The 18049-nt window shown below is 45.4% G+C and overlaps 1 long non-coding RNA gene and 1 pseudogene across 3 annotated transcripts in view; one reads left to right on the forward strand and one right to left on the reverse strand.

Moving 5' to 3' along the window:
- Nucleotides 1-18049, reverse strand: part of LOC132228151 (uncharacterized) — a 120108-nt gene that overhangs the window by 31371 nt on the left and 70688 nt on the right. Inside the window, exon 3 of one of the 3 annotated variants that reach the window (XR_009451296.1) lies at nt 11161-11323. The exons of the other annotated variants lie outside the window; for them this stretch is intronic. This is a non-coding gene — a long non-coding RNA (uncharacterized LOC132228151). The remainder of the gene's footprint in view (nt 1-11160; nt 11324-18049) is intronic. 3 annotated transcript variants of the gene reach the window in all.
- LOC132226269 (NADH dehydrogenase [ubiquinone] 1 alpha subcomplex subunit 8-like) lies at nt 1989-2827 on the forward strand (annotated as a pseudogene).

Genomic DNA, 18049 nt, shown 5'->3' on the forward strand with positions numbered 1-18049 from the left:
ACGGATTGAGAGGTCAGTTCTCCCCATTAGCCTGAGTTCCTCTCAGAACTCTATTCCTTATTCTGCTTATATCAAACATTTCTTCCTAGGAGATATGACAAAGGAAAATAGTCTGGATTAGACTACAGGTTGGAATTTCTAAGAAGTTGCTCATTCTATTAAATGTATCCAGTAAACCAGGGTAGGAGTGCCAGACTGAAATAAAATAGTCAAGCTTTACAAATATGTAGTGCTCCTAGACATACACCTAAAACAAGGCATAATATTAATAAAACTAGAGGTCCGGTGCACGAAATTTATGCACTGGATTGGGGGGTGGGGGGAGGTCCCTCAGCCCGGCCTGCGCCCTCTCGCCATCTGGGACCCCTCAGGGGATGTCTGCCTGCTGGCTTAGGCCCGATCCCCCGGGCCTAAGCTGGCACTCAGACATCCCTCTTGTGGTCCGGGGATCTTGCAGTCCAGGACCCCTTGCTCCTTACTGCCCGCCTGTTGCTGAGGCGGGAGAGGCTCCCACCACCACCCCTGCACTTGCCAGCTGTGAGCCCAGCTTCTGGCTGAGCAGGAGGAGGGGAGAAGCACCACTCGACCAGAAGCTGGCTTGCTGCTCCTTAGCGCTGGCCTCGCCCCCATGCCTACTGGGGGGGGGGGGGGGCGGTGCCAATTGGGGACCAAGCTGGCCAGGGGAGGGGCCGTGGGAGTCTGAGGTGCTGCAATTGTGACCCGTCCCACCTCCGTGGAGGTGCCAGAACTGCGCAGCCCCCTCTCCTGCTGCCTCTGTGGAAGGTGTGCGCCACTGCCTCTCCCGCTGCCTCTGCAGGAGAAGGGGCGCTGGGACCACCATAGCTGGCCTGGTGGTGTAGGCTCACTGGCCCTGTCCCCTGCCCACTGGTCATTCAGGAAGGTCGTTCTTGCCTCGGCCCTCACAGTTCGGCTTTGTTCGGAAGGTCATCAGGAAAGATGTTTGGCTGTCTGGTCTAATTCACTCTTTATTATATAGGATACCTAAAGTACTGCCAATAGCGATCATAGAACTAAAGAAAAGGAGTGCATCATTGTGTTCCTCATCTTTATCTGCTGTAGCCCATCAGTCACTTGGGCTTGTTGTTTCTCTTTTTGAAGTGACTGTTCAACATGGCATTTCCTTTCCACACTTTGTTACCATTTCAGTCCTGGCCTTGCAGAGTCCATTACCTCCACTGCCTCAGCTTCTTCACTGGACTCTTGGCCTCTGGCCAATTCTTACTGTAATGCAGCTGACCCTCAGTTCCAGATCAGCTGCCCAAACCCACACCTCTAGGGCCTCTCTAGGATTCACATCCTCAGCCAGATTTGCAAGAACTTTTAAATTTAGCCTACCCTCTTGTCCAACCTCTCTAACTGTTCTTCACAGGGAGTGACTGTGGGCTGCCTCTTAAAACCTGGAAAGTTGTCATCCACAGTTTACATAGTAAGCTCTACATACAGATGAATGTAACCGGCATGTGTAAATGAAGAAAGGGCCTGCTCCGTAGATGATTGACTAAGGAGCTGGGGGTGACCCAAAGCTCCAATCAAAACCTGGGAGTAATATCAGGGAAGTAGGATTTAAAACGTGATTGTAGGCCCTAGCCGGTTTGGCTCAGTGGATAGAGTGTCTGCCTGTGGACCAAAGGGTCCCGGGTTCGATTCTGGTCAAAGGCATGTACCTTGATTCAGGCTCCTCCCTGGCCCGGGCCCTGGTCGGGGTGCATGCAGGAGGCAACCAATCATGTTTCTTTCACATCGATGTTTCTCTGTCTTTGCCTCTCTCTTCCACTCTCAAATCAATGAAAAAATATCCTCAGGTGAGGATTAACCAAAAAATACCAACAAAAAACCAACACAAAAACGATTGGTGAATAAAGGTATATTTGTAACTTTAAAAAATAATAACAAAAATAAAAAGTGATTGTAGGAGATGAGGGTGATGCGGCTGTAGGTACCTCGTCCCGGTTGGGGCGGCCACCACCATGCCGGGGACAGTGGAGCTGCCGACTCCGGAGGATCCGAAAGTGCAGGAGGGGAAGGTCAGTCTGCTGTGCATAAAGCTGCACACATCGCTACGGAGCTCAGTGCAACAGACCCTCAGAACAAGGATTCATGCTGCGCCGCTGGGAAGAGAAAGACCTGCAGTAGTGTTCAGAGGAAGGCAAGTTTGTCAAGTGCTTCTGGGTTTTTCAGGTAGATAAAATGCCACGGTGAAAGTCTTACAGAATACTGGACCTGCACGGATTATTCCGTCCTACAGCTATTTTGTTGCTGTTGTAAAGGGCAGGCAGTTTTAAGAGTGTGTGCTAGCCCTGGCTGGTTTGGCTCAGTGGATAGAGCTTTGGCATGTGGACTGAAGGGTCCTGCATTCAATTCCAGTCAAGGGCACATACCTTGGTTGCAGGTCCGTTCCCTGGGCCTTGGTAGGACGGATGCGGGAGGCAACCAATTGATGTACCTCTCATCACGTTGATGGTTTTCTCTCTCTCTGTCTCTCCCCCTCCCTTCCACTCTCTCTAAAATTCAATGGGGAAAAAATATCCTCCGGTGAGGATTAAAAAAGTGTGTGTGCTGAACCAGCTGGGCTGGGTGTGACCTGACCTGGGAGAGCTGACCAAGGTCACCAAAGTGAAAACAGATCGACCATTACCAGTTAATCCCTATCACTCAAGATCCAGACCAGAGCCCAACTCTGAGGTAGAAGGAGATCTGAAGCCTCCGAACATGGCGGCTGCCTTTTCTTCTGGACCACGTAAAGAAGGGCCCATGGCCCACTCTCAGTCACGTGCCGACGATGCATGAAAACTCACATGTGGTTTGTACAGACTGATATAGAGTTCTTTCTGGGATCACAAACATTAACAGAAAAGTTAATTTATGTGACTTGGCAGTTATTCTATGCCATTTCCTGGCCATTAAAAAATTTAAAGGAAAAGAAGTGATTGTAATTTAGCAAGTAGAAGCAAACAAGGAAGCTGGTTTAGAGAAAAAGTATGACGAGAAGGGCTGGCAAAAGAAACCTTGGGAACAAAAAGCAGTGGACAACAACCATCTGTTAGGTTAACCAGAATATCTAGCCATGTCTGTTGATAGGGGGACTGATAGTCTGGCTCTGACACCAGTGAACATTGTAGTCAGCCATCAACCCCTTCACTAGGTCATGATCCCAGAGCAGCCTCCTAGTAGCTCAGTTCCCTGGTCAGCCAGGCCGGCTGCTATTGTAGTTTCCCCTGCAAGTCAATGCGTTGTCTACATGGGTGACTCAGTCTTGCTGAGCTTGGTTAAGGAGAGGCCGCTGCTGAGAAATGAAGCCACGTCCACTCCAACAATAATAATTAACAAACAAAATGAATCAGATTCCTAAACCAGAGGAAGAGCTTCAGGACCACGCAGAAGTGACCTCACAGTGGACAGTGTGCTCACCTCTTGGGCACAGTACCTGCATCACTTAGTGCTGAGGTCACCACTGTAAAACCACATGGCAACACTCATTTCATCTGTATTCCATTGTCCCCCTATCTACCTCATCCTTTGGGGCTCTCTAGTCATTTTTCCCTTGCTCCAGAAAATCTCTTCCACTGTCTCTTCTGTTTTCCTCCTATCTCCCTGGAATTATCTGCTTTAGGAAGTCACCCCACACAAAATGCTCTGATATGCTGGGCACATGCTCATCGTAACACTACAACAGATATCTTCATGTGGGTTCAGATGTTGACTCTTGGATGTAATATGGATGACTCAAACTTAATTTGGGCAATACTGAATTTACTTTTCCCTCCTTATGCCAGTCAATGGTGCCATCATCCAAACAAGCCAAAACAGACCCGGAGTGATCCTAAATCCTCTTTTTTGTTCATGCCCTCCACCTAACCAGTCACCAGATCTCATCTCTCTCTCTCACTCTCTCTCTCTCTCTCTCTCTCATCCCTCACATTCATCTGCTTTGCCTCTCACCACAGGCCTTCGATATTGCTCATCTAGATTGTAATGGTCATCTTCTAGCTGGTCTCCTTTCGCTACTCCTGTTCTTCTCAAATACATCCTTCATGCTAATGTCTGGGGTACAACTCTGTCCATGTTATTTTCCTGCTTAAAACAGCTCAGTGGATTCCCTACCTATGGGATAAATCCAAATGGGCCATTATGTTGTACTAGGGGCCCGGTGCACGAAATTCGTGAACTGGGTGTGTGTGGGGGGAGTGTCCCTCAGCCCAGCCTGCCCCCTCTCACATACTGGGAGCCCTCAGGCGTTGACCCCCATCACCCTCCAATCGCAGGATCGGCCCCTTGCCCAGGCCTGACGCCTCTGGCCTAGGTGTTCGGCCCGGGCAGTGGGGACCCGCAGCTGCAGCGGCCCCACGATCGTGGGCTTCGCTTTAGGCCCAGGCAAGGGACCCCTAGCTCCTGGGACTGCCAGCTTCTACCGTGCCCAGCTCCCATCGCTGGCTCCACCCCTACTTCCTGCTATCACTGGCCAGGGCGGCAAAGGCACCTGATTCTCCGATCATGGCTGGGGGGCAGGGCAAAGGCGGCCCCAGGGCCGCCTTTGCCCTGCCCCCCAGCTCTTAGCTCCCCCCTGGGTTTCCGATCACTGTCAGTGGCAGGGGGCTTCTTCCTGCTTTCCCTTTCGCCTCCCTGCATTGTGCCTACATATGCAAATTAACCGCCATCTTGTTGGCAGTTAACTGCCATCTCAGTTGGCAGTTAATTTGCATATAGCCCTGATTAGCCAATGAAAAGGGTAGCTCGTACGCCAATTACCATTTTTCTCTTTTATTAGTGTTGATAAATCCACTGATGATTGGACCCCTGGCTTCTTTTGCAGCCTCATCTCTTATTTCTCCCTGTTACCCAGGGTATACCAGCCTTTTCCTCCCTAGGTCACATGGCTTCATTCTTCCTAGCCTTTGCCTATATCTGGAATTTCTTCTTGTCCATTCCAACCCTCCACATTCTCCTGGAGAATTCCTCATTCTTCAGATCTACCACACGTGTCACCTCCTCTGAGAAGCTCTTGGTGACCCAATGAAGCAGAACTGACCATGCTTTATTTTGTGAGGCCACTGTGCTGTTATTAAACTACAAAATCCAGGGCCTCGGTTTGTTTCCTGGACCCTCTCTTTTATCGTGACTTCCTGGAGGCAGGAATTGGATCTTACTATTGTATTAACAGCACCTAGCAAAGTACCTGGCTCAGGGCGATGGCCTTACAAAGGCTTGTTACATGATTGGTAACAAGGAACCCATTGGCTTGGCATTGCTTCTGGTTTTGCCACTTGCCAGTTTTCACCTCTCTAAACTTCTGTTTCCTCAATTGCAAAATTGGAATAATTGTAGTGGGTGTAAAGATCAAATGAGATAATAAATGTAAACAGCTGTGCCCAGGACTTATAACTCAATAAATGTTAGTCATTGCTATTATTATCCCTCAGGGGCCTAGTATAATTTTAAAAATACTCCATGTAACTTTTCTAACCAGTTGATCCCACTGATGTCACTCTATAAACTACTGAAATACTTTCTGTAGTATTCATTTTAAAATTTAAAATCACTTAAAGCAGAGATGCACCTAGACATACATTTATATTGTCTGTCTCCTGAGTAATTTTTTAACTTTAGAGAACTGGGATGCATCCTATACTTTGTAGTAGGCAGAATTCTAAGACAACACCACATGACACTCATCCTTGTAGCACCTCAGCCCCCTCTGAATATGGTAGAATCTGTGAATGTGACATCACTCCCGTGATAGTTAGGTGGCACAGCTGACTTCAAGAAAGGGAGATTAGCTAGGTGAGCCTGACCTAATCACAATGAATCATTAAAAGTAGTTTTCTCTGGCTAGAGGCAGAAGAGGAAGTCAGAGATTCAAAGCACATGACAGACTGGACATGCCCTTGCTGGCTTGAAGATGGAAAAGATCTGAAAGCAACCTTTGGGACCAGAGAGCAGCAGCTTTCTGACAATACGCAAGGAATGGGAACCTCCGGTACATGGTTCCAAGGAACTGAATTCTACCGATAAAATGAATGCTTGAAAGTGTATTTTCCCCAGAGTCTCCAGACAGGAGCTAAGTTTGGCCAACACCTGGATTTCAGCTTCATGACACCTTGAGCAGAGATCTGGCTATGCCTAGCTGGACTTTGAACCTGCAGAACTGTGAGCTGATATGTGGATGATGTTTGAAGCCTCTGTTTGTGATAAATTTTGCAGCAATAGAAAACTAATACTTTTTAATGCCTTAAGTATTGAGCAAAAATATTTAACATCATACTCAATAAATATTCATTGAGAAAACATTAATAATTGAAATAACTTTACCACCAATAAGGTCAAAATATCAATTGGCCTTCTCTATCAAAATAAAAACAAAATTTTTAACAAAGATTTTAATGTGAATACCATTTATCATGTTCATATTATACATATTTATTAAATTGTTTAGAACACATTACATTCTAGAAGCAACGTTGTATGTTTTTTTAAAAAATATGTTTTTATTGATTTCAGAGAGGAAGGAAGAGGGAGAGAGAGATAAAAACATCAAATGATGAGAGAGCATTCTCCTGCACGCCCCACACTGGGGATCAAGCCCACAACCACGCATCTGCCTTGACCGGGAATTGAACCGTGACCTCCTGGTTCATAGGTTGATGATCAACCACTGAGCCACACCAGCTGGGCCAGAAGCAACGTTTTTATAAAACATGAAAAGAATTACTTAAAGCAGAGATGCACCTAGACACATTTCAGGAAGATTAAAAATGGCGGTGGAGTAAGTGGATGCTGCATGGACACGCTCCCAGGACCAAACTTGAATTACAACTAAAATACAGAAAAACTTCCTGAACAGACATACATTTCACATATCAGGGGCTATATTTTAGTTTTAGGGCATCAAACATCAGTTCATAGCATATTTACAAACGAAGGTAATCATCAAACACATTGACAGGAAAAATTTCTTTGCAAACTAGTAAATTGCCATTACAAAGAAGGGTTCTATGTATCAATATTTCCATGTCAGTGCAGAAGGCCCTCATAAACAATTCTTTATTATTTTTCCAAAATACTTTACTACAGAAATAAGGCAAATGCTATGTAAGACATAACCCCCTAGGGAGTCACAGTTCATATTACCTACTAAAAACTCAAAGAAGTCATGAAGTGAATCTGTTAATTTTTTAACACAGCATTTCCCAGATGTATTTACCCCAAAACCTTTGCTTTGAGAAACAGATTGACATATTACAGGAATGCCATTTGGCAAATGCTGACATGAACAAGTTCCTCACTTCCCCAGACCAAGAATCAAATCAAAGTATTAGTAGGGAAAGGAATGTTTCAGAAATTGAATTAATTAAAAATATTCAGGAGTCAGAAAAGTGCTCTCTTCTCCTACTGACTATAGCAACTTTTCACTATATTTTGTCAATAAATTAGAAAACATATCCACATCAGTAATGCACAAATAGGTATGTCATATCACTAAAATTATTCTAGAAACTTCCTTTGGCTATTCATTTTGCTGAATAAGTATTTTGTTAATATAGTTGTTGAATATTGTTTCCAAATTAGTTTCTGTCATCTAATACCTTACAATTTAATGCAGAGAATACTTTGGACTGACAAACTCTTTAAGAAAAGATATTTTTAGCCAATGTTAACTGCTAAGGAGGAGAGTAGAAGAATAGAATCAGATTTTTAGGCTAGGATTCTTGTGCTTTTAAATACTATAAATGCTAGAAAAAATTTCATGTATAAAATATGAAAGTAAATATTTTTAATTGAATTTGAAATAAGAGCTGTGATGGACTTCCAAAAAGGAGAATAGCCTCAGGATCCTGTCAAAAAAATTTAAAAATTTTTATTTATTGATTTTAGAGACAGAGATGAAGGAAGGGAGGGAGGGAGGCAGGCAGTGAGGGCGAGTGGGAGAAAGGGAGGGGAAGGAGGGAGAGGGAAAAAGAGGAGAGAGAGAGAGGGAGCGGGGGAAGGGGGAGAGAGAGAGAGAGAGAGAGAGAGAGAGAGAGAGAGAGATCAATTTGTTGTTCCACTCATTGGCACAACGAAGTACTTTCATTGGTTACTTCTTGTATGTGTGCTGACTGGGGATGGAACCCCCAACCTTGGCGTATTGGGACAACACTCTAACCAACTGAGGTACCCGGCCAAGGCCCCTGTGGAAATTTTTGCTCTGGTTCAGTGGTTCTCAAATGTTAGCAGGCTTCATAAAGCACAAATTGCAGGACCCCATCCCCAGAGTCTCTGACCCAGAGGTCTTGGCTGGGGCCCAACAGTCTGCATTTCTAACAACTTTCCAGGTGATGCTATTTTGAGAACCACTGAGAATCTAGTCCTTGGAAAAGTTTCATAGGTGCACCAATTTCTGCGATCCTTTTTGGCTCTACAGCTCTGTGTTTTGAGATTTTGTTATATAGGAGACCCTTATTCTGGCTCTGCATCTCAAACCCTGTGTAGTTCTCTCCATGGGTATTTCTGCACACAAAAGCACAACCAGAATGCTTGGAGAGTAAAGGTGGAAGAAAGAAACTTAGTTTTACAGCTGATCAGCAGAATTTACAGGCGAAAAACGGGACATGTAACTACAGATTCTCACTCATCTTTACTCCAATCTCCTTCCAGTAACTGGAAAAATGCAGAGTTAACTTTAGAGAACGCCCAGAAGTCTGCAGCTACTATATAACTACATCCATTTCCCATTTCCATCTGCATTAATTGCCTGTGATTTTAAGACCCAATTTACAATCGGCCATAAAGGGGTTCTAGCAGAGCAGTCAAGAGCAGGAACTTCTGGAATCAGATGGGTTCTAGTCCTGGCTGTCTTTTAGTTGCTAAAGAATACTGGAGAGCCCTGACCAGTTTTGGCTCAGTGGATAAAGCATCAGCCTACAGACTGAAGGGTCCCAGGTTCGATTCCAGTCAAGGGCATGTACCTTGGTTGTGGGCACATCCCCAGTGGGGGCTGTGCAGGAGGCAGCGGATCGATATTTCTCTCTCATCAATATTTCTGGCTCTCTATCCCTCTCCCTTCCTCTCTGTAAAAACTCAATAAAATATATATATTTTTTAAAAAGAATGCTGGAGAGTTCTTTAATGTCTCAACTCAGTTCCGTTTTCTGTAAAATAAGAAATAGTAACTTCTACATTGTTAGGTGCCGATGAGAAAATGCACAAGGAGCACTTAGCACAGTGCTAGGAACAGAGTAAAAGTCAACAAATCGCACACAACTCTGATGGCTAACAGAAATTCCATGCAAATCCTAAAACAAATGTAAATTCATTTCAATGCTTGAGAGGCAAGAATTATACTATAGTATTTGTCAATGAAACAGCAGAGATGTCATATTAACTTAGATGCCACACTCATGGACTACCTTTAATAAGTACCAAACACTATCCTATATAATAAAAGGCTAATATGGAAATAGACAAAACAGCAGAACAACTGGAACAACCGAAAAACTGAACAACCGGACACTATGACGTGTGCTGACCACCAAGGGACGTGCGCGGAACATGGCAGGCATTGGCTGCAGCAGAATGGTGGAGCAGGTGAGCGGGGGCACCAGACCAAGGTGGGGCACCGGTTGCTGTCATCGGGGCAAGCCTCTGGTGGTTACTGAAAATTCTTTGCTCCCACGTGCCGCGGTCCCACCTGGCGCTTGCACCTGCTGCTGGTGCTGGCCCCACTCGCACCCGCAGCCAGTGCTGGAGGCACCGCTCGCAGCCACTGCTGGTGCCTGGCGCCGGTCCCAATCGCTTGATGCCGTCAGCGGGTGTGAGCGGCTGCTGCTGGCCCCAATCACCCCTCAGGGCTTCTCCACTTCCCCCTGCTCCTGAAGGGCAATCTGGGTTGGCAGCCTCCGCTCGCACCCGCTGCTGGTGACAGCACCGCTCGCACGTTTCTGGCACCCGTCACCCAGCACCGGACCTTATTGCTCAGCGCTGTCAGTGGGTGCAAGCGGTGGCTGCTGGCCCCAATCTCCCCTCAGGGCTTCTCCACCTCCCCCTGAGGGGCAATTGGGGCAGCAGCCACTGCTCGCACCCACTGACAGTGCCGGCCCCACTCACACCTGCTGCTGGCGCAGGCCCCGATTGCTCTGCGCCGTCAGCGGGTGTGAGTGGGGCTGGTGCCATCAGCATGTGGGAGTGGTGGCAGTGGTGGGAGCGGGGCCACCAGCAGAGAGGTGACCAGGGGCCACAGCTGGTGGGGCCAGGCGGGGGCACAAAGGATGGGCTGAGACCCACCCCTGTGCCCACCGTAGCCTCACGGCCCACAGTTCCTTTCAAGGTGCACTAATTTGTGCACTGGGCTCCTAGTTCTATATTATAAAAGCCTAATATGCTAAGTGTCCGGTCATCCATTCAACCAATAAAAGCATAATATGCTAATGATATGCTTAGGTTGCTCAAACACTCGCTCTGATGTGCACTAACCACCAGGGGGCAGACGCTCAATGCAGAAGCTGCCCCCTCATGGTCAGTGCACTCCCACAGGGGGAGTGCTCCTCAGCCAGAAGCCAAGCTCAGGCTTGGCGAGCGCAGCAGTGGTGGCAGGAGCCTCTCCCGCCTCTGCAGCAGCACTAAGGATGTCTGACTGATGGCTTAGGCCTGCTCCCCATGGGGTTCCCAGATTATGAGAGGGTGCAGGCCAGGCTGAGGGGACCCCCTCCCAAGTGCATGAATTTCATACACCAGGCCTCTGGTCAAATATAAGACTCTAATTCTAAGATGCATTGAGAAAAAATGCTGTCAATTAAACTATGAGATGATGTTTTATCACTTACAATGTTTAATTTATACTTTTAAAGGCCACTCTTTTACACTTAGATTTTAAAAGACATTTACTACTCTTCTGCATGCATAAAAAGTGAAATATAGGCAAAATACATTGATTTAAAATATTTCTCAGTTGTATTCACAGAGCCCTAGACTTCTAAATCCATTGTTTGACTCAGAGTCCATGTCACTACTTATTCACTCAGTGCCATGTCTTGTCCCATCAAGGGCACTGATGATAGAGCCTCTCTTAAGAGAATCCACAAGTACCAAAAGCTCCTGGGGCTCAGCTCTTTGGGGTCTATTTTTTATTTTTCCTTTGAGACTACTGCCCAGTATGTGAGGACTTACCGTTTTCTTGACTCCCTTTCCAATAAACATTTGGTTCCTAGGGGTTAAAAGAGTGCTTCACTCTTCCTTCTGGGACTTTATTGAAGCAATTGACAACCATTTTCCAGTTCTAGTCACTGGTGCTTTTGATGTTCATGAACATACAGGCAATGACAAGTGTGGCCTGGTGGGCAGATTATGGGATGTTCTCAATTAGAAGATGTATCTTGATCTCAGATGTTGGAAGTAAGTCAACCAAGCCCTGAATGGATCCTTGCTGGAATTCAGCTCTGTTTGGTCATTTGCAGAAAACCAATGGCCTTTGCATTGCACCTATTTGCTTTCCGTAACAGCTTTATTGAGATAAAATTCACACACCATACAATTTATGGTATAAAATTCTATGGTTTTTAGTATATTCACAGAGGATTCCAATAAGTCAATTTTAGAACTTCATAACTCCCAAAATAAAGCCTGGATCCATTAGCATCCATTAGTCCACCTCCCCACCCCCACCCCCCCCATCTTCTAGCCCTTCCAACAATTCATCTACTTATCATCTTTACAGATTTGCTTATTCTGGATATTTCATATAAATGAGATCATAATATGTTACTTTTTATGACTGGCTTCTTTTCATTTACCACAATGTTTTTATTCACGCTGCAGTATGTATCATTTCTTCATATACTTTCATTGTTGAATAATAATAATCAATCAATCAATTGTATCGCCCTGGTCAATGTTTCTAAGTGGTTAGAGTATCGGCCCGCACACTGAAGGGTCATGGGTTTGATACCAGATCAAAGGCAACTACCTGGGTTGCAGGTTTGATTCCAGGCCCCAGTCAGGAGGTAACCAATGGATATATATCTCACATTTATGTTTCTCTCTCTCTCCCCAATCCCTTTCACTCTCTCTAAAAATCAGTAAGAAAAATATCCTTGAGTGAGGATTAACAAAAAATGAATTAAATTAAATAAAGACGTCATGTTTTTTTTTTTAAAAAAAATGTATGGATATACCACATTTTATTTATCCATTTAAGCACTTAAGCATTCCATGGACACTTGGAATGCTTCAACTTTTTGGTTATTATGAATAATGCTGCTGTGAACATTCATGTCCAAGTTTTTCAGTAGATGTATGTTTCATTTCACTTGGGCACATAGCTAGGAGCGGAACTGCTGGATAATTTGACAACTATGTTTAACTGAAGAACTAAGAGCCTGTTTTCCAAAGCAGCTGTATCATTTTACAATCCTACCAGCAATATGTGAGGGTTCCAATTTCTCCATGCCTTTATCAACATTTTTTATGTCTTTTTTATTATGGCTATCCTAGTGGGTGTCAACTGAAAACTTGTGACCATTACATTTATTTTGAAAGTACTTTTATGCCCTGGCCGATGTAGCTCAGTTGGTTGCATGTCGTCCCATGCACCAAAAGGTCATCAGTTTTATTCTTGGTCAGGGCACATGATGCCCGGGTTGCAGGCTTGATCCTCAGTAGAGGGGTATGCAGGGGGCAGCCGATCGATGTTTTTCTCTCACAACAAGGTTTTCTCTCTCTCTCTTCCTCTCTCTAAAGTAAAAAAAAAAAAAATTGTCAAAATGCAGCGGGAAGGCCGGGGAAAGTTGGGGGGCAGGAGGGAGGGGTATAAGAGAGCAACCGAAGGACTTGTATGCATGCATATATGCATAACCAATGGACATGGGACGCTGGGGGGTGGGGGAGGCCAGGGGATAGTCAAGGGCGGGGGGGGGGGAAGACACATATGTAATACCCTTTGTAATACTTTAAGCAATAAAAAAATAAAGAAAAAAAATAAAGTAAAAAAAAAAAAAAGAGAAAAAGAAAAAAGAAAGAAAGAAAGAAAAGAAAGTGCTTTCACTTAAATTTTCTCATTTGATCCTGACAACATCTGTCGATGTTCCTTATTCACAGTCAAGAAGCAACACAGATAGATCTACTAAATTGCTCAGGATAGCTCGGTTAGTGACAGCATGTGAACTAAAGTGCCTCTAGATTCTGGGACTCCTCCTCCACTGCACCAGCATAGCTACGGGCTACAGAGCAAGATCCAGAATAACGATTATAGCCCAGCCAGTGTGGCTCAGTGGCTGAGTGTCCACCTATGAACTAGGAGGTCACAGTTTGATTCCCTGTCAGGGCACATGCCCAGGTTGTGGGCTCGATCCCCAGTAGGGGGCGTGCAGGAGTCAGCCAATCAATGATTCTCTCTCATCATTAATGTTTCTATCGCTCTGTCCCTCTCCCTTCCTCTCTGAAAACATAAAAATATACTTTAAAAATAAAGAATGACAATTGCAGGTAAAATGGGGAGGGTGGGAGGCTGGTGCAGGACATAGTCCTGGCATTGCACTTTAGATGATGTGATGCTGTTGCCAGCTTTCACAAGGCAGCACTAGCTGGTGAACTATACTGGCCCGCAATGGCTCAGTAAGATGAATTTGATTTTAGGAAAAGGCCCAGGGGTCGCTTGAGAGGTAGGGAGGCAAAAAAGTCCACAACATGCAACAAAGTTTACAACTTCGCCTTCACAACCCATAGTAAAAGGCTGCATAATCCAGGTTAGTCTCTTTTCTGGCACATCTGTTCTTGGGAGTCATAACATTGAGGAAGAAGAATATTCTAGGTCGGACTACATCCTAGTAGATATAGTGGACATCAGCCTTGATCAGTAAGCAGGATTCATTACTTTTCATGTTCATGAACTGAGATAATGAAATAATTTTTCATTATCTATTCATAATACATTTTCTAGTCATACACTATCTCCTTTATGTGCAAAAAAATTTAATATATGGAATAACTGCCTTAGAGATCAAGTTTTTCAGTACCGCTCTTTCCTACTCAGAGTAAATCTGCATGTTACTAAATCTGCATGTTCCCTGCTGAGCAAAGAAAAAGACCTTTAAAGGAAGCTTTCCTACTTCACTAGTAAAGTCAACTTCTACTCACTGGACCAAGAAACTTTACTGGACTTACTGAGTGCAACAGGTTGGTTGGCATGTAGTATATCCATTGAAGCCAATTTTTTTTTTCCAGAAATCTGTCTCAAAGATGTGTTACATTCTCAGTAGAAGAACAAGAAAATATTACTGGTAGGCAACTCGCTGCATGTGCTGGTGTGGTTAAAAGGATCAGTATCCTTTGCATATCCGGGACATTAGTTGGTATTTTAGCCATGTTGACAGCAGCTGCCACTTGTGGCACCTGGCACTACTTTTGTTTTTGCTGGTTTTTCAAAAACTGTAAGGCAGTATATAACCACATTAAATAACCTATGTCTAACAACTTTTAATTATATTTTGCTTTCAAACCTTGTGTACAAGTTAAATCATATAATTGTAATCAATGTACATATACTCTTTTCTCTTTTTATTAATCCTATATAATAAAAGCCTAATATGCTAATGATATGCTAAGGCCGCTCAACTGCTTGCTATGATGTGCACTGACCACCAGGGGGCAGATGCTCTGGCCGGTAGGTTAGCTTGCTGCTGGGGTCTGGCTGATCAGGACTGAACTAGATGCCCTGGAGCCCTCCCATGGTCCCTCACTGGCTGGCCAACCTCCTGTATCCCTCCCTGGCCCTGATTGTGCACCAGTGGGGTCCCTCGGCCTGGCCTGTGCCCTCTCGCAATCCGGGACCCCTCGGGGGATGTTGGAGAGCTGGTTTTGGCGGATGGCAGAACGACCGTTTGCTATGAGCTGCCCCCTGGTGGTCAGTGCACTCCCACAGGGGGAGCGCCGCTCAGTCAGAAGCCGGGTTCACAGCTGGTGAGCGCAGCAGTGGTGGTGGGAGCCTCTTCTGCCTCCGCGGTAGCACTAAGGATGTCCGACTGCCAGCTTAGGCCCACTCCCACGGGGAGCTCCCAGACTGTGAGAAGGTGCAGGCCAGGCTGAGGGATACCCCCCGAGTGCATGAGTTTTATGCACTAGCCCTCTAGTGTAACATAATATTCTAAAAACTTTCTACTTTTATGGTTTTCATAGATATTTTAGTGGCTGTATAATATTCTGTCTTAATCTGCTAAGCCTTTTCCTATTGCTGGACACAAAGGTGGCTTCCAGGTTACATCTCCATGATAAGGTCATTTGCTCCTTTTTATTATTTCATTGGGACCCATTCTTACAGGAGAAAATTTAATTATTGAATACCTATTATATACCACAAACTTGATGTGAATTGGTCATTATTTCTTCAACTCTGAGATACTATTTTTTTTAAATATGCTTTTATTGATTTTAGACAAAGAGGAAGGGAAAGGGAGAGAAAGAGAAACGTTAATCATCAATTGGCTGCCTCCTGTACTACCCCTACTGGGGATCAAGCCCCAAACCTGGGCATGTGCCCTGACTGGGAATTGAACTACCACCTTTTGGTGTATGGGAGGATGCCCAGCCAATTGAGCCACCCTAGTCAGGATAAGACAGTATTTTCTTTAATTCCCATTGTGCAGATAAGAAATGAAGATTGAGAGAGGTTACAGCATTTAACTTAAGTGTCTCAGATTCCTCACCTATAAAATAAAGGTAATAATAGTAACTACTTCACAGGGCTGTTGGGAGATAACAGCTATAAAGCACTAGTAGTGCTTGGCACATAGTAAGACCTCAATCCATGTGAATAGCAAGAACTACCATCACAGTCATACCTCCATCATCACTGCCAAATCACGTGTCCCCCAAAAACAACCAGAAAGGGGCCTGGTCCACCTGACACCAATGCTCATGCCTTCTCCACTATACCACTGTCTTCCTGTGGGAGAGTTAAGTCAAAGATATCTTTATTTTCTTAGTATTTTCCACAATTATTTTCTAATAATTTAGCAATACCTGGCATTGTTTTGTCTTAGCTGCTCAGAGCACAATCAGCATGAAATCTTTGCCCCCATGAGCCACTCATTTCTTTTCTTTATTTTAATAGTCCAATATATTTTTTAAAAATATATTTTCATTGATTTCAGAGAGGAGGGGAGAGAGAGAAAAACATCAATGATGAGAATCACTGATTAGCTGCTTCCTGCAAGCCCCCTACTGGGGATTGAGCCCACAACCTGGGCAGGTGCCCTTGACCAGAACTGAACCCTGGGACACTTTTTCTTTGTATCCCACAGCCTGGCAGGCTCCTTGGCCAGGTCGGTGATAAAAGGAGCCAATAGCTTGTATTCTTCACAAGTAGCCTGGGTAGTTAGATGTTGATGACTCAAGGAGCCCCATCAGAGCAGGGTTCCCAGAGGCTGTGGATCAGATGATGAGCCTTCTCTCTCTCCAGGGAGGCAGGGGAGAACACTGGGAACAGGACCCTGACTGGGGAGTGTTAGGATCGCCAAAGGAGGAACTCAAGAGGCCAAAAGTAGTAAAGAATTATTCATTTATTAGGTCATCTGGAAAACCAGATGGGCTGAGCCCCCAAATGGTGCCAGGACCCAGAGACAGGGAGTCAGAAATTTGAAAGCCTCTAGGCAGGCTTTCTGTGGGCAGAGAATTCTGTGGGCAGGTCAGGATCCTGGAAGGTGGGGGTGGGGGTGGGTGGATAATGGTCTTAGAAATGGAATGTGGTCTTAACAAGTGGAATGTGGTCTAAGAGAAAGGGAATGTGGGCTGTGAAGTGGCCTAAAGGTCAGCTCCCAGGGGAGGAGATGTTGATTCAATTATTTGATCGGACCTAACAGGGAGGCAGTTCCTGGGACCCAGGATTAGGTTTGTTGGCTCCTATTGGCCAGGAGTGAAGCTTCAGTTCTGAGAGACACTTCAGGGAGAAAAGGCACTGGCCTGAGGCAGGAGGATGAACAAGGCCTTCAACTAATTCAGAAAGGAATTGCTTCCCCTTCCCTAGGGGATGACAAGGGCCCCAGAGGCAGTGTAACTGGGCGAGTAAAGCCTGAGAACTGGGTGAGAGCTCTCACAATGCCTCCTCTCACCTTCCTCAGAAGTTTGCTGGTCTGCAATGACAGGGGATGTGCTTCCTCCTCCCACATGGACTGTCACTTCCTCAGGATCAGCATCACCTCATAGCATCCAGGACTCTCTTAAAGACAGATGGAATAGAGGCCCTGATTCATCTATCCTATATAATAAAAGCCTAATATGCTAAGTGTCCGGTCATCCAGTTAGCCATTCAACCAATCAAAGCATAATATGCTGCCCTGACCCAATTTGGCTCAGTGGCTAGAGCATCGGCCTGTGGACTGAAGGGTCCCAGGTTAGATTCCAGTCAGGGGCATGTACCTTGGTTGCGGGAACATCCCCAGTAGGGGGTGTGCAGGAGATGGCTGATGGATGTTTCTCTCTCATGGATGTTTCTAACTCTCTAACCCTCTCCCTTCCTCTCTGTAAAAAATCAATAAAATATATTAAAAAACAAAAAAAAATCATAATATGCTAAATATATGCTAAGGCCACTCAACTGCTCGCTATGACATGCACTGACCACCAGGGGGCAGATACTCCCACCGGTAGGTTAGCTTGCTGCTGGGGTCCAGCCAATCAGGACTGGGCAAGAGGGCTGGACATGCCCTGGAGCCTTTCTGTGGTCCCTCCCCAGCTGGCTAACCTCCTGCGTCCCTCCCCGGCCCCGATCGTGCACTGGTGGGGTCCCTCGGCCTGGCCTGCACCCTCTTGCAATCTGGGCTGAGTGACCCCCTCCCTTGAGTGCACGAATTTTGTGCACCAGGCCTCTAGTGTATATATATAAAAAGCTAATATGCTAAGTGTCTGTCTGGGTAATGATGTCATGTAGCAATGCCTGGCTTCTCTCCCTAACGACTAGCCTCCTTGGAGTTTCTTCAGCCCAGGAACACTTTATTTTGCTTTATTGCCAGGTAGAAACATTTTACACTGTAACCAAATGTCGGTGAAGTGGTTTCCCATGCCTTAT

This window comes from Myotis daubentonii, chromosome 2, assembly GCF_963259705.1.
Source record: "Myotis daubentonii chromosome 2, mMyoDau2.1, whole genome shotgun sequence".
In the NCBI taxonomy this organism is placed as follows: Eukaryota; Metazoa; Chordata; class Mammalia; order Chiroptera; family Vespertilionidae; genus Myotis; species Myotis daubentonii.